The sequence below is a fragment of the Pholcus phalangioides genome, unplaced genomic scaffold, assembly GCF_987345545.1.
Source record: "Pholcus phalangioides strain wild (caught in Gottingen) unplaced genomic scaffold, Ppha-v1.0 ptg000004l_1, whole genome shotgun sequence".
NCBI classification, from domain to species: Eukaryota; Metazoa; Arthropoda; class Arachnida; order Araneae; family Pholcidae; genus Pholcus; species Pholcus phalangioides.
Genome location: NW_028301597.1, coordinates 28,389,820 through 28,404,144, shown reverse-complemented (window position 1 = coordinate 28,404,144; position 14,325 = coordinate 28,389,820). Strand labels below are relative to the sequence as shown.

General features: G+C 36.4%; 1 protein-coding gene and 1 pseudogene across 1 annotated transcript in view; both read left to right on the top strand.

Annotated features, from left to right (window-relative positions):
* The first annotated feature begins 418 nt into the window (after positions 1-418).
* Positions 419-1,384, top strand: LOC149087042 (cathepsin S pseudogene; annotated as a pseudogene).
* Positions 1,385-4,904: 3,520 nt separating this feature from the next.
* LOC149087041 (uncharacterized) overlaps positions 4,905-14,325 on the top strand; it is a 63,777-nt gene continuing 54,356 nt past the window's right edge. Inside the window, exon 1 of the mRNA XM_089231264.1 lies at positions 4,905-5,125. The gene's annotated coding sequence lies outside the window, so the exon portion shown is untranslated. The remainder of the gene's footprint in view (positions 5,126-14,325) is intronic.

Sequence of the window (14,325 nt, the reverse complement as noted above, 5' to 3'; positions counted from 1 at the left end):
ACATTCTTTAGATACTTTTTCCTAAATAGAAGGTTGCATCTAGGATCAGCGGTTCGTGAATTATTCCAGGATAAAGGGGCTTTCCTATGCGCCGCTTTATATAAGGAACTGTGAGAGTTAGGCTTTCACACATTATTTTTCTGTTAAATGTATGCAAGCCGATATGACTATTGTCTTATTCTTTGTCCTTACGGGAACGCGTCTCGAGCTCTCGTGATATTCAAAGCCAAATAGAACCTCAGCTATTGGAACGTCTTATTTTTGTTATTTCATTTCGTTTTAATAGTTCGAATAGATCAAGTCTTGGAGTCTAACGTTACAAAAAAAAGTTGATCTTTTCAGTCAGTACAAACAGCCATTTCGTTTCAAAATGAATCCCGCGCGTATGCTATTGAAGTTAATGATCGGGCTTTTGGTCATGCGGATTATCCCCGCGAATCTCGAAGTGCCCATCGATGAGCATTGGGACACGTTCAAGCAGCTCTACAAGAAGTCTTACAGCCCCGAAGAAGACTCCAAGAGGAAGCTGATATTCGACGAGAATGTCCGACGCATATCGGTGCACAACTTGGAAAACGACGTACGGCTGAATACCTATCGGCTCGGGATCAACAACTACACCGACTACACGGAGGAAGAGTTTAACGAGTTGTTCAACTGGCTTCCCGACAAGTCTCTCGAAGCGGAATGCAACAGCACTGATACAACAGGGAGCAGTTCCTGCGACATACCGTTGCCGACCTCAGTCGACTACCGGAACCTCAAGATGGTGACATCCGTGAAGGACCAAGGGCCCTGCTCCAACGGTTACGCGTACGCTGCCGCCGGTGCAATGGAAGCGTTGTGGAAGAAGAAAGAAGGGGAGCTGCACTCGCTGAGTATCAAAGAATTGACGGAATGCTCCAAGCCGGAGGGCAACCTAGGCTGTAAAGGTGGCACGGTCGTGAACGCCCTGAAGTACATCTTGAGGAACGAAGGAGTCGACAGAGAAATCCCTTACCCTTTCAAGAACAAGGTCGGTCCATGCTCGGACGTCAACAAGGGATACCGGGCATCCTGCAGCAGCATGAAAGTGGTCCCGTGCGGAGACGAAGAAGCCTTGAAGAGGGCGGTGGCTTACCATGGTCCGGTAGCCGTGACCATCGACGCGCATTTGCCCGAATTCCACTTGTACCGATCCGGAATATTCAAGACCGCGGAGTGCAAACCGAATCTCGCCAGTCACTCGTTGCTGGTCGTCGGATACGGCACGGAAGATGGCGTCGACTATTGGCTCCTGAAGAACAGCTACGGCAAGTCTTGGGGCGATTACGGCTACATGATGATGGCACGTGGCAACAACAACCAGTGCGGCATCGCTTCGAACGCTGTGTATCCCCTGTAGCAGAAAAAAAAAATGCACGGGACTCTCTTTCGGACAATTCATCTCCCAGTGTGGTCATCGTCACCAAAAAACTGGACAAATCTGGTTAAATTTATACGAAAAACATTATCTTCATTATATCTTTTTGAAGGATATTAATCGCTGTTTGATCTCTATATAATCGGTCGACAATATAACATGTATTAATTAATCATGAACATATGTACACATATCGATACATATAGCTCCACGTATCTGATGTTATTGATATAGTAATATATATGTTATATCATATCGCGCATGTGTCCATATATCTTTGATGCTATTATATGCAATTATTCTCAACACTTTCATTCCGGTGTGTATTCAGTTTGTGTCTTCTTTCAAAGGATGTTGTTCGTGATAATTATAAGTTGATGTGAGGGAGGAACGTTCAGAATGCTAAAAATACGTAACCGAATTATACTTTCATATGAATCGCTTATGACTGGATTTGTCTGGGGAAAATTATATATAAAAAAATGACAGCCTGAAATTCTGTTGAGAGTAAATGGGTATCCAGGTTAGGCTCATGAGGTCATGTACGTTTTACTATCAGTAATATAATAATTACGGATACTAGCATACATAATACTAACGTCTAAAGCAAATTATCATCTTCGTAGTACATCTACAGTCGTGTGCTGGAGGTTCATCAACAATGCCTGAAAAGAAAATTCACCGTCACGCCATTCCCCCCCCCCCCACCGACAAACTATTCATCGATTAAGTGACATAGTGATGAGCAGGTGAGTGAGCCAAAGAGTGAGTAAGTGAGGTAGTTCTGATTGAGCAAATGAATAAGTGAGAGCAGATGAGCGAGTCACTCATATGGTCACCCTCTCAATCTGTCACCCATCTACTCACTTGATCACTGATATTGTTACGAATGCCTTTGATCGCTCAATCATTCGTCCTTGTCAGAAAAACTATGAAAAACAATGAAAAACTACCGCGGCTGGCGCGGTAGCCCAGGTCGATAAGATACTCGCCTAAAGTACCAAAGAATGTTTAGAGATGTCGCGAGTTCGATACCCGGTTCGTCCTTGTCAGAAAACTTTTCTGACACAGGGGTACAACAGAAACGGAGACCGCAGAAAAAATTGCTACCGCAAGGAGTCCCCCCATCGAGGGGTTAGCGCGCCAACCTTTCGATGAGTGTAAAAACAAGCCTGCAGTTCGAAATCAGCAATAAATTGTAGGTCCCGGTCTAATTAGCTCTCGTGTGCAGAAAATCACCATGGTGCGACAAAAATGATGAAATGATCAATCATTCGGCCACTCACATGCTAACACACCACGGAACATTCCTACGGTCACTCACTTAATCTCTCACATGGTGACTCACCCACTCACTCGGTCACTTATTCACTTACTTCGTCACACACTCACTCGATGACTTACACGGTCATTCACTAGGCCGTTCATATGGTAACTCACTCGGTCACTTATGTAGTTTCTTACACACCCACTAACTCGGTCACTTATATGCGGTTACTCCCTCACCCACTCACTCGGTCACTCTCTTCCTCACTCATTAACTTTTCTTTTTCACTAGCTCATTCATTCGGTCACTCGCTCACTCACATATTCAATCACTTGCTTAGTCACTCGGTCAGTCACTCACTGTTGACAAATTTAAATTTGAATTTTCTGAATCGGTGATTTTTCCGACGATGAATTTTCGGAAAAACCATATAGTACATGCTCAGCAACGACTAAATAATTCCACAGTGTGTAATAATATGCCATGTGCATTTCCGGATGCAGGTGAGGCGCAAAAACGAGTAGCTAGGATATCGGTCACTAGTGACCTGAGATATTTTGGGATGAAATTGCATTGGAAATGGTAATAAGATTGTCGTTCTCAATTAGCAAGTCTTGGTAATTCCTGGTACTGACCAAGATCGGCCATGGTACCAGTCTGGAATTATAATCAAGGGTACTATGTACGAGACGTATAACCTACATTGTATTGAATACAGATGCAAGACTGCGTTTGTTGATTGAAAGAGTTACATGTAAAAAGTGATCCAAAGTAAAAGTAGCCTCAAGTTTGTGACGGATGTTATTTCATAGAAAAACGCGGAAGCTTCTTCATATAATCACTTAAAGTACCGAAGACTTGATTTGTATTGACATGGGAATGGTTGAAGAATTGCTCGAGATATTTTTGAGATAAAATTTCATAGGAAGTAGTGATTCCCTTACAGTTTCCCGTAAAAGTTATAAGACTAGAGATAAGACATAATTCTCTAATCTCAGACCCCAAGGGTGAAGCAAATATGTTGAAACGTAAGGAATCGCCGATATACAGGGTGCCCCATAAATTCGTAAATAGTTTAAAAATTCATAAAAATTCAAGGAACTTTTATATTTGAATGAGATTGCAATTTTTTCAGAATTTTTTTTCAGTCTCATCCAAACAGAAAAAAAAATTCACAATTTTTGCAATACAGGGCACTACACGAGAAAAAAAATCAGACTTTTGGATCAATTTCCTCAACCTCTGCAGTGTTCGAAACGTCCGCATAGCTTCAGCCGGTGATTCGTGGCTGAGATAAAACAACTCCTCCAATAGTGCTTTATCTATAAATGTCACCATCACAATGAAAACCAAATGTAAGAGCCAGTAATAGGAAAATTCAGAAATGAACTGTTAATTGTACAGCCTTCATTTGAAAAAACTGATTTGCATATTTCCTGAGAATAACTTTTTCGCAAACCGCATTCAAATATACCAATCCCTTCAATTTTAATGAATCTTCGAACTATTTACGAATTCATGGGACACCCTATAGATTATTAATCGACATACGCACGTTCAAGAATAAACATCCTAAATAATTCATCATCAATATAGATTTAACGCCTCGAAACCGTAATAAAAAAGTATAGTACTCAGTAACAACGTTTAGACTGCGTAAAGATAAAAAACACATTTAAATATTTATTTAAAATCTCACGAATAAGATGTATTGGAAGGAAAATATCGACGCGTTTATTTCATCCTAACGTATGCCAAGAAACAGTTTTATATATAAATCATTCTACCTCGGTTTTCTTCCTTACAAAATTGACTTTCCTTTCCTGGAAAAATATTACGACAACTGAGTGGAGAAAAATTTTATATAAGTATATAGGTATGATATTTATTTTTAAAAAAAACAATACAAAAAACTCCAGCATTTCCTCGCAAACAGCTCAAATCAAAACTTTATAATATACTTAGAAAGAAAAATATGAAAGAAAAGGAAAATAGTGATTTGCGTTCTGAGAAGTAAGAAGAAAAATCCACTGCAAATGTTTTTCAATATTCACTTACTGCACTTGAAAATCCACTATTTAAAAAAAAATAGCAGTATAAAAAGACGAAAAATTGCTTCCTACGACTACCAAACACACTGTAGTTTCGCAGTTGCATCGGCAGGTGGCGGGAGCAGCAAAGGCCTGTGTGCGGTGTGAGTTGCGATGGATGTTTTATCTACTTTTATCCCCGGTTAGTCCTGAAACTGCGTTCGAGATCTACGGCTGTTCCGGAGAAAAGGGCTCAAGTAGGAGAAATCGGATATTTTCTTAGAGGAATAAAATAAATCGGAGGAAGGAATAAAAAGAGAGAGAGAAAGAGGAATGATCCGTGAATGAAATTCGTTCGTCGCTAAACTCTGGATAAAAGTTATCTCTTATTGGAGGATTATCTTATCACACAATAACAGCTCTAAGGTGAGAAAACTTCGAACCTTAAAATATTTGATTGCTATTACGAATTTCATATAACTTATACTAGTTTTTGCTCATAAGTTATGGTAACTGGTTAAATAATCATATTTAAAGTTTAAAATATATTAAAAAAATATGCTAAATAATAATTTTTAATTAATTAGTTAATCAATTTCCAATTTAAATAGTATTTCTTGAATTATCAATAACTTTTTTATTTTATAATAACATTTTCAATTTCAAAGTGGATATAGTACATCCGATTAGTGTAAAATTTTACTGCTGCGTCAGACAAGTTTTGGCTGTTTTATAAACTTTTATAATATATTTTACACATCTGAGTTTCTATTTAAATGAATTTCTACAAACAAAATTTGTAATGCAATGCCTTTTAATTTATCATTAACGAAGAAAATATAGTATATACAAAAACTGATACATTAAAATTTACTACTGTACTGGTAAAAATTTTAGCTTGAACTTTCGTAGCGATATTTTCTACATATATCTGGTTCTATATAGTATCTATACCTTGTCATAAATGATTTACTCACGAGAAACTGAATATAAAAGAATGAATTTCTACGGAACAAAGTTTTTAATGGAGCGCTAAAATTTATTTACTGTTGTCACAAATTGCAGACACATTTTTTTTTAACTGTCGGAAGTGATTTCATAAATTTATTTGAAAGAATGATTAGCCCAGGTCGGTGAAATACTCGCTATGCTGAAGTACCAAACGATTTTTAGAAATGTCGTGAGTTCGATACAAGGTCCTTCCTTGTCAGAAACTTTCCTGACACAAGGGTACAGATACCGCGACATGGCCACGGAAAAATATGGCTACCGCAGGGAGTCCCAAATCAGGGCGTTAGCGCACCAACCTCTCGATGAGTACAAAAAAATATAAAAAGCTGCCGTTCGTAATCGGCAATAAATTGTAGGACCCGAACTTTTCCTGCACGTGTAGAAAATAACCGTGGTACGACAGAAATATAAAGAGTAAAGGATAATTTAATATTTTACAGCTGTTTGAAAAAAATACATATTCACGTATTATCACGTCAGCAAAATTAACGTATTTTTTCATGAAAACTGCCATGCCCCAAAGAATATTTTGTGCACCGTCAAACGTTTTGTTCGCGGCACAGGTAACAGTCACAGCAACATACAGAACCAAAACTATGCGAGTATACAGGGTGCCCTGTAAGTCCTAATTCGGCCTTTATCTCATCAACCGTTCGTCGTAGAGGTATGATTCTAATGTGAAAAATGCCCAAAATGAGTTCAAGATTCACTCTGTACTAGTTTTGGGAATGAAAATACAGTGTATCACAAAATAAATTTTTATACGGACACCCGGTGCTCAAAACCCAATAAGAAATTATGCCGTCTCTCGTGAATCCAACATAAAAGAATTCCATGTTTAATGCTTTGGATTGATTTTGATAATAAGGTGTGGTTAGAATTGTTTTATTTTACACAAATATGTTAAAATGTATCATCATGCCATAAAAAAGTAGTTACCTTTAGCTCAAAATTCTGCACTTGTCAAAATTATATTTTCTTGTATTAAACAAAATTTAATTTCCTTTAGCTTCTTTTTCTGAAAAGCCGTTATGAATTTCTAAATATTGAGATGACGAACTTCAATAGGGCTAATGAACGAATTATGCAAGCACACATTCATTCATTCATGCCAACCCACAATAATTCTATAGCAAATTTTGGATCTCTCCTACGATTTCTTCGTGTTATATATTGCCTATACATATATATAATATCTTCTATATTGTCTCTGTAGTATTTGCTATCTAACAAATCTTCAAGCTTTCCAGCTACGTCTATAGCTGGTACGAATGCAGCTAATTTTCAAGTATCAATGCAAAACTACTGCCTGTCTAATATTTAACTTGCAATCCACTCGTTTGCACTCGACACCATAGACACTGTGAGAAATGGAAAAACAACCTCTTTGGCTGCATTGTGATAGCACTCACTGAATTGTCCGCGCTGAAGTGTCGTAGATTCTATATGATGTATCATCATGTTTTAGCTGTTTCTAGTTTCAATCACATAAACCACAAAAAATTTTACCCTGTTTTTATTTAATTCTATTACTGATAGATGGTTCATAATATGGGACATCTGTGTCGAAATTTCATAACAAAAAAAAACCAATTATATTTCAAGATATACCTCTCTTTTCGTGTTTGAAATCTTTATTTTGGACGCAATTGTACATTAAAAATAATTTCACTATAACGAGTATTTACATCTAATAAAGCGACTTTGCCGCATGCAGATTCAACTGTTTTTAAAGCTCATTAGAACTCGTGTATGAATATATAAATGTCTGAAAATTTTTCTGCAATTTTTCAGTAATGATAAATAATAAATTTTGATCAACATTTCTTGCCGGTTTCCATTCAAAAATCATTATATTACTTAAAAAAGTGAGAATTTGCTCTATTTCCTAATACTTTAAATTTTGAAGTGTAGATTTGCATAACTTTTTAAAGACCCTGCACAGCAATCCGTTGTATAGAAATTTATTATATGCTATAAAGATTTTAGTATAAATCACTACTGTACTATTACTTATTGTCTTTTATAGCGCCATTCATTACTTCCAGTCCCCAATGCACGAACAAATGTTATTTTTAGATGATTTGATTATAAATATTGTATAGTGTATAGTATAGCAGGTAAATTTCTCTAACTATTTTTTGGCACAGATGTTTCCCATTATTCCTTTTGAATAGTTTGTCCATATGCTGCTGCTTTACGTTATGGGAAGCGACATTTTTTTAACTTTTGTTAATAATCGAGGTGACATATTGCGAAATAATAATCATAATAATAGATGTTGAAATAAAATATTTTAAGAGAAACATTTTTTTTTTAAAACTTTTAATGGCTTCTATATATAGCAATAGAAAATCAAAATTACGACGAATATATCTCCTGAAATGTGTGGCTTCGTCATAACAAGTTTTTAATGATCATGATTTACATAATTGTGACGTTTCTTGGAACTGCAGCTGTTAAAAATGGTATTTATTTAGAAAGTGATTATGAATGACTATATAATGCATCACAAATAATTACAATTTTTTTGTAACTTTTAATAAAAAATGTTCTGTTTTCATATTGTCGTGAGAGCTTCTCTTGGACATTTTTTTTCGGTTTCTTTTAATAAATCATTGAATTGAACAATTCTTTTTCGTTTCGTCTCTTTTGCCGATCTACGGTCAGTCTTGTTTTTTGGTCGGCGCAAGTGATACGGTGGTAAGATGCTCGTCTACCACCATGAAAGCGATCGGGTTCACGGGTTCAATCCCAGGGAACGGCAACGAATACAGTAGTTCTTACCGGAGGTGATCACCGATAGATCGCTCCTCGATATGTTTTTGCAGAAAACCCTCTCCATCCAAGACGAGGATAGGAGTATAACATTACTTATTCTAGTAGCGAGCGATGTTGTGAGCGATGGAAAGAAAAGGTCTGTCAGGTAATATATTCCGCGAAAGCCTTCTGAAGTTTCATGCACCAAATTGTTGCGTCTCAGACACACACTTCCACAAAATTCCAAAAGACACATGATCATCTTTTGACTAATAAAAGTTGTGTGACCGAGACAGAAATTTACATGTTTATGATTTTACGGTAGTCGAGGGGTAAAAACTGTGCACAATATATATATAGTTTGGTACAAAAAACTTCAGAAGGCTCTTACCGAAGATAAGAAACAAGACAAGCCGGAGATCGGCAAGAGAGAATAATGGAAAAGAAAATGCTCAATACTTATAATTTGAAAAAAGAAATTAAAAATACTTCAAAGGGAGAAGCTCTTATGACAATATTAAATGTAACATTATGATGTAAAATACTTTTTATTTCCGATCGTATTTAAATTTTGGCAGTATTCATTCTTATTGATTTCCTCTCGTATATAGCTCCAAAAATTTGTCCACTTTGGAATGGGATTCTGAGACATTTTTCACACTCAGAGCTTATGATGCTTATTCTCGTGTTGCATCAAAAAAAGCATAGTATGAATTTAGTGTTCTGGTGCTTTTATTAAATTATGTGAATAAAGTTTTGTTATTATGGTAATTAAAGTGGGATGTGAAGCGAGATATGTCCCGTTCTTCAATTTTCAATGGTACTACTGAAGTTAAGCATAATCCATGAAGTGCTGAAAATAATTGGCTGAAGTAGCAGAACGGATATACTCGACTCATAGATCAATTCGAATGAAATTTTGAGCTGTGAGAAAATGAAAATTTAAGAAAATTACGTAGTTTTCTGTAAGGAATTTGCCCAATTTAACAAGAAGAATAAAACCGTTGTACCAGGTCGTTTCCCTCAATGTTTGCTGGCATAAACCTTTGATTTCAGAAAGCTGTGATTATGGCGTGATGGTGAATTGATATTTTTACCAAAGGAAGAATCGTTGATATTTTGGAATCCTCAAAGTCTGGAGTGAACAATTTTGAATGTGTCATATTCAGGCTTTGGCAAAGGTTTCAGGAAGATAAAATCCGTTCTGCATGTCAGGGACGTTGTATTTTTGAAATATATGACATCCATATTTTTATGAGCATCTTTTTCTCGGCCACCTCGTTGGGCATTTTGCCTGTTGTGGCGTTGTATTTGTATTTATTTGTATTTGTATATGGAGGATCAATCTTTGAGGGGAGGGTATAGCGCAAGAAACTTCGAGTTACAAAAGTTCTTACTTTGAGAATAATGATTTTCTTTTTAGCATTTTTTTACGTACCGTATTGGTCTTCGATCCGGTTTAAAACTAATTTTTTTTACTATATGCACTTGCCTGAAAATTACGTTTGGCTTATGCAAATCTGTAGCATTTCTAAAAAGAGATTTCCAGCTGATTATTTACAAAAAAATACGTGGTAGATAGATTCGGAAGTATACCCACACACACGCACGCACACGTACACACACACAGAATCTCTTCCATGTAGATTTTCATTAGACCTGTGGACCATACATGATCCAGGCTATATTAACAATTCTCAGTTTAACTCAGTGTTTTACAACCTGAAATCCGCGAACCCCAAAGGGTCCGAGGTATCATATTCATTTACTACAATTACACGAATGACATTTTTTGTGCTGTGAAATTCTAATTTATTCAATTTTTCATGGTATGAAAATTAAAAAAAATACATTTTGTATTTTATGAGAGAGGGAGGGTGCCGAAATTTACCTTTTGTGGAAACAAGGAAGGGGGTTGGCTACATCAAAACGGTTGTTGGGGGAATACTGGCTTACGTCAGGATTTAAGCCTGGAAGCATCCGTAATCAAGACTTGTAGGAGCTGAAATTGCGACTTGTAAGTATTGTGAACCGTCAGTCAGTCAATTTTTATCAGGTATCCCGAATGAGAACAGGTCACAGGCCAGATGGATGCTACACTATGCTAGGACAAATCGAACGGTCTACCTTCCAGCGGTGTCACCGGTAACTTGGCCCTACGTCAGCCCGGGGCTACTCCGTGTGAAGCCTCCTCTCCCATACGTTGAAGTGTATTTTGTCCAAAGTTAAATCGCTGGTCGGTCTCACTAGTCAGCCGGTGGTGATGGTATATTGATAGCCATGACAAAAGCTAAGAGAGGAATTAGGAGGGTGTGGCATTCCTCGTCCCCCGAACTTGCCTCCGCTGGTAAACCGATTCGGGGATGTATATCCCGTCTCGCCCTGCCGAATCTGTCCTGGGTAATATGGCGGCGTCAATTCTACAAACAAACCTATAGGTCCCTAGCGAATGGATCAGCGATGCATTAGACATGAATAGCCTATAGTCTTTTTATGTATATATAACTCTTAACTCTTAACTTTTTATGTATATATAACTCTTAACTCTTAACTTTTTATGTATATATTATTATATTCATAAAAACTAGGCCAAAATTTCACTCACTTTTATCACGGAGAACTCGGCATCACACATGTTTACTACACAATACAGCGCTACACAAACAGTGCATAATTAATTAATTTTCATGACGATTTTCGCGTTATGTGAAACTGCGCTATCTGTGATTGGAATTTTGAATTTTTTTATGATGTATTAGAAACGACCCTCGATAAGTATTTTGCTGGAAACTGTATCTTTTACGTCGAATGGTTGATGATTTTTTTTTTTTAAATTTTTAAAATATGTCTAGGACTTTTCCTCTCCCGGTATATATTAAAAACTTCATTTATTCTCGCTAATTTTTAGACATGAGTGTATTTGTCGGGAATGACTCGCTTCGACCACCTGCCTATATCTCTTCATGTACGATGAGATCACTCATATGGCCAGATCAAGAACGGCGGGCCATGATCTGGTTAGGAGGAGGGAATGACTTGCTACGTCCAAAACGAATAACACATTCATCACATTTCCACAAATTATCACAGTTGTTTTTACACAACGTTGCACACACTGTATTCTATAGGGAATCGATGAAATTCATTAAAGTCAATAAATAGAGATAGGAAGTACGGGTATTATGGAATAGAGTCGGGTAATATGGATTTCACGGCCTTCAGGTATGGCCTCAAATTAAACAATGATCAGCTTCCCCCCTTCAAAATGACCCCTGATGCTATAGAATCAGTGTCACTCGGTTGTCATCACGACTACTACAAGAGAAAATTTGTCGAGATGGTATGTCGGGTAATAAGAAATACTGTAATTATTATCTGAGTTGGGCTAGAATATCTCTTCAAGATGGAAAGTTTAGTAAGACAGAAGAGGGAAGGTCTAGAAATAATGTGTCCTCCGACCACGAGATGAATTTTGCGTCATGTCACGTCACGTCGGATGATTTTATTCAATTTTTTTTTGGTAAAACGATTGCATTTCGAGAAAAGTTCATCAGTGACTGAGCTTTCACGATTGGCATGTCCTTCTAGGATAAAATAGAATCGTTTGACGTGACATGACGTGCCGTAGCCAAATCTCATCTCGTGGTAGGAGGACTATATCCTGTCCTCTTTGAGCCTCATTTGACTGTTTTGGGGAGGAATAGGAATTTTGCATTTGCGACCCTTTGTAAATAGACTATGACACCATAGCATCATCGACTACAAAAACAAACGATGAAATGGCGTGAATGAACGTAAATGTAAATGCAAAGACAAGAATCTCCAAATTTTACAGAAATGCAGATTTCAGGTTCCAATCATATTTTAAATTGAAATAGTCAAAAAAATGCTATTCCATATCATCCGAACTATAGTAGCTAAAAATCGTAGCACTGGGATCAGCTCAAAATTAGATAACGGATCTCATTATTTGCATCAATAAGTCACTTAGCAAAAGAAGACAAAAATGATTGAAATATCACTTACCCAAAATTAATTTTGAGTAATAACGAAGACAGAAATGTCAAAATCTCTTACCTAATGTGCTGTGATTCTTGTTTTTTTCCAGAGAAGAAAATTACATTCTTCAATAGAGGATAAAAGGATGTGTAGTTATATATATATATATATATATTTCCCCTCGGGGAGGCAAGGAAACAAGTTTCTTTAGGGAAAAGCTATTTTCTCACGAAAAATTGATCAGGAAATGAATTTTCTCCAGCCTCTAAATAAGCTGCTTCTTCCCCCGCCCGGTTAAAAAAAAATCCACTTAATTTTATTCACTAAGGGTTTATGGAAATCCATTTATCTCCATGGCCTAAAATATTCACGACCGAATCAATTTTTCATCAGCGATACGGAATTTATTGAACAATTTGTAAAAGAGTTAATAGCAGGAAAATTGGAGTGCATTTGGATTATTTTTTTCGTAGAGGATGTAATTGTTCACAATCAGAGTTTTTTCTAAATTCTTTTTGTGTGTGGGTACCATACCAGGTGTATTTCCAGATTTTTTTTATAGGGTGTTGTTTTTGTGAAAATATATTCTCTATTTTTTATGAAAATTATACATAATTTTATGAAAATCAATTAATTGTGTGGAAAGTGAAAAAAAATTTAGTTAATTGTCTACGAAGGAAATGAAGTTGAAAATTTATGGTTTTGTGTTGATTTGTATTTTTGATGGGGCCATTATATTCGGATTCTGAATTTTGTGAAGGGTTCAAAAAACGGACACAAATTTCGGCTGGGCAGATTCCTGAATAATTCATATTTTAAAAATGTAACTATTTGTGAGATGAGAACAGTATTTTTTCATTGTTCATCACACTGCTTTTCGGATGTTATTAAAATTTATTTACTGTGTTTATAATGAGTATTACCTAATGGAGATCGTGGTCTTTGTCTGATTAAAATCCTGGATGCATTGTGTTATAGGGATGAGTTGCTTGCTTGAAATTCAATTGACGTTGCTTGAGAATAGTTCATTTCTTAACAATATATAAATTATGAGGCTGCCTGTTTTCGACGTTCTCTTTTTCTGAGTTATCTACAGCCATAGCTATTCATCTGCAACAAGCTAGGACAGTTTCTTAGGCAAAACGTAACATGCATGCTAATTTTTCCAAGCATGTGACTAATCTGATAAATCATAGTTCCAGGACATCCAAGCATCTTCAGCAAGACTTTGTGTTCTCACTTTTTCACCGTATGACGTTCAGTTTCCAAGAACTTGTTTTGTTGGTCGAAGAAAATTTCAACAAACTCGAAAACCGCTATGTCAAAACAAAAGCTTTATGCAAATTTACGTGCTTTGGAAAGGTTTCAAAAATCCCTCCATACTTTCGTTGAAGTGTCTCCAAAGTTCCACATGGCGTCTAATGATTTATTAAGGGTGTAGACAGCTTAGAACAAGGGAAATGCATTTATAGATGCCTCATAAATTCACACAGGGTGAGTGAAAATTATTTTCATCGATGGAAAAGAAAATGTAATTAAATGTATGATTTTTAGAAATACATTAGTTTCGGAGATGCTGTTCAAAACTGTTTCTCATTAGAGCTTGCATTGTAAGAACCCAATCTTGTGATGTTTCTTAATCATTTGTTTTTAGCTATTCTCTGTGAAAAACATTAGGAGCTTCTCTATTAATCTCGTCAGGGGCACAATACATGTATACAGGGGGAGGAAAGTCATATCCTTACACATCCTTTATCTTTCGAACAGTTGATAATAGCAACATGCTTTTAATTTTAAAAAGTATCCAAATAACCGACTCATTTTAGATGCAACATTCGTTTCACTAAAGGCTGTAC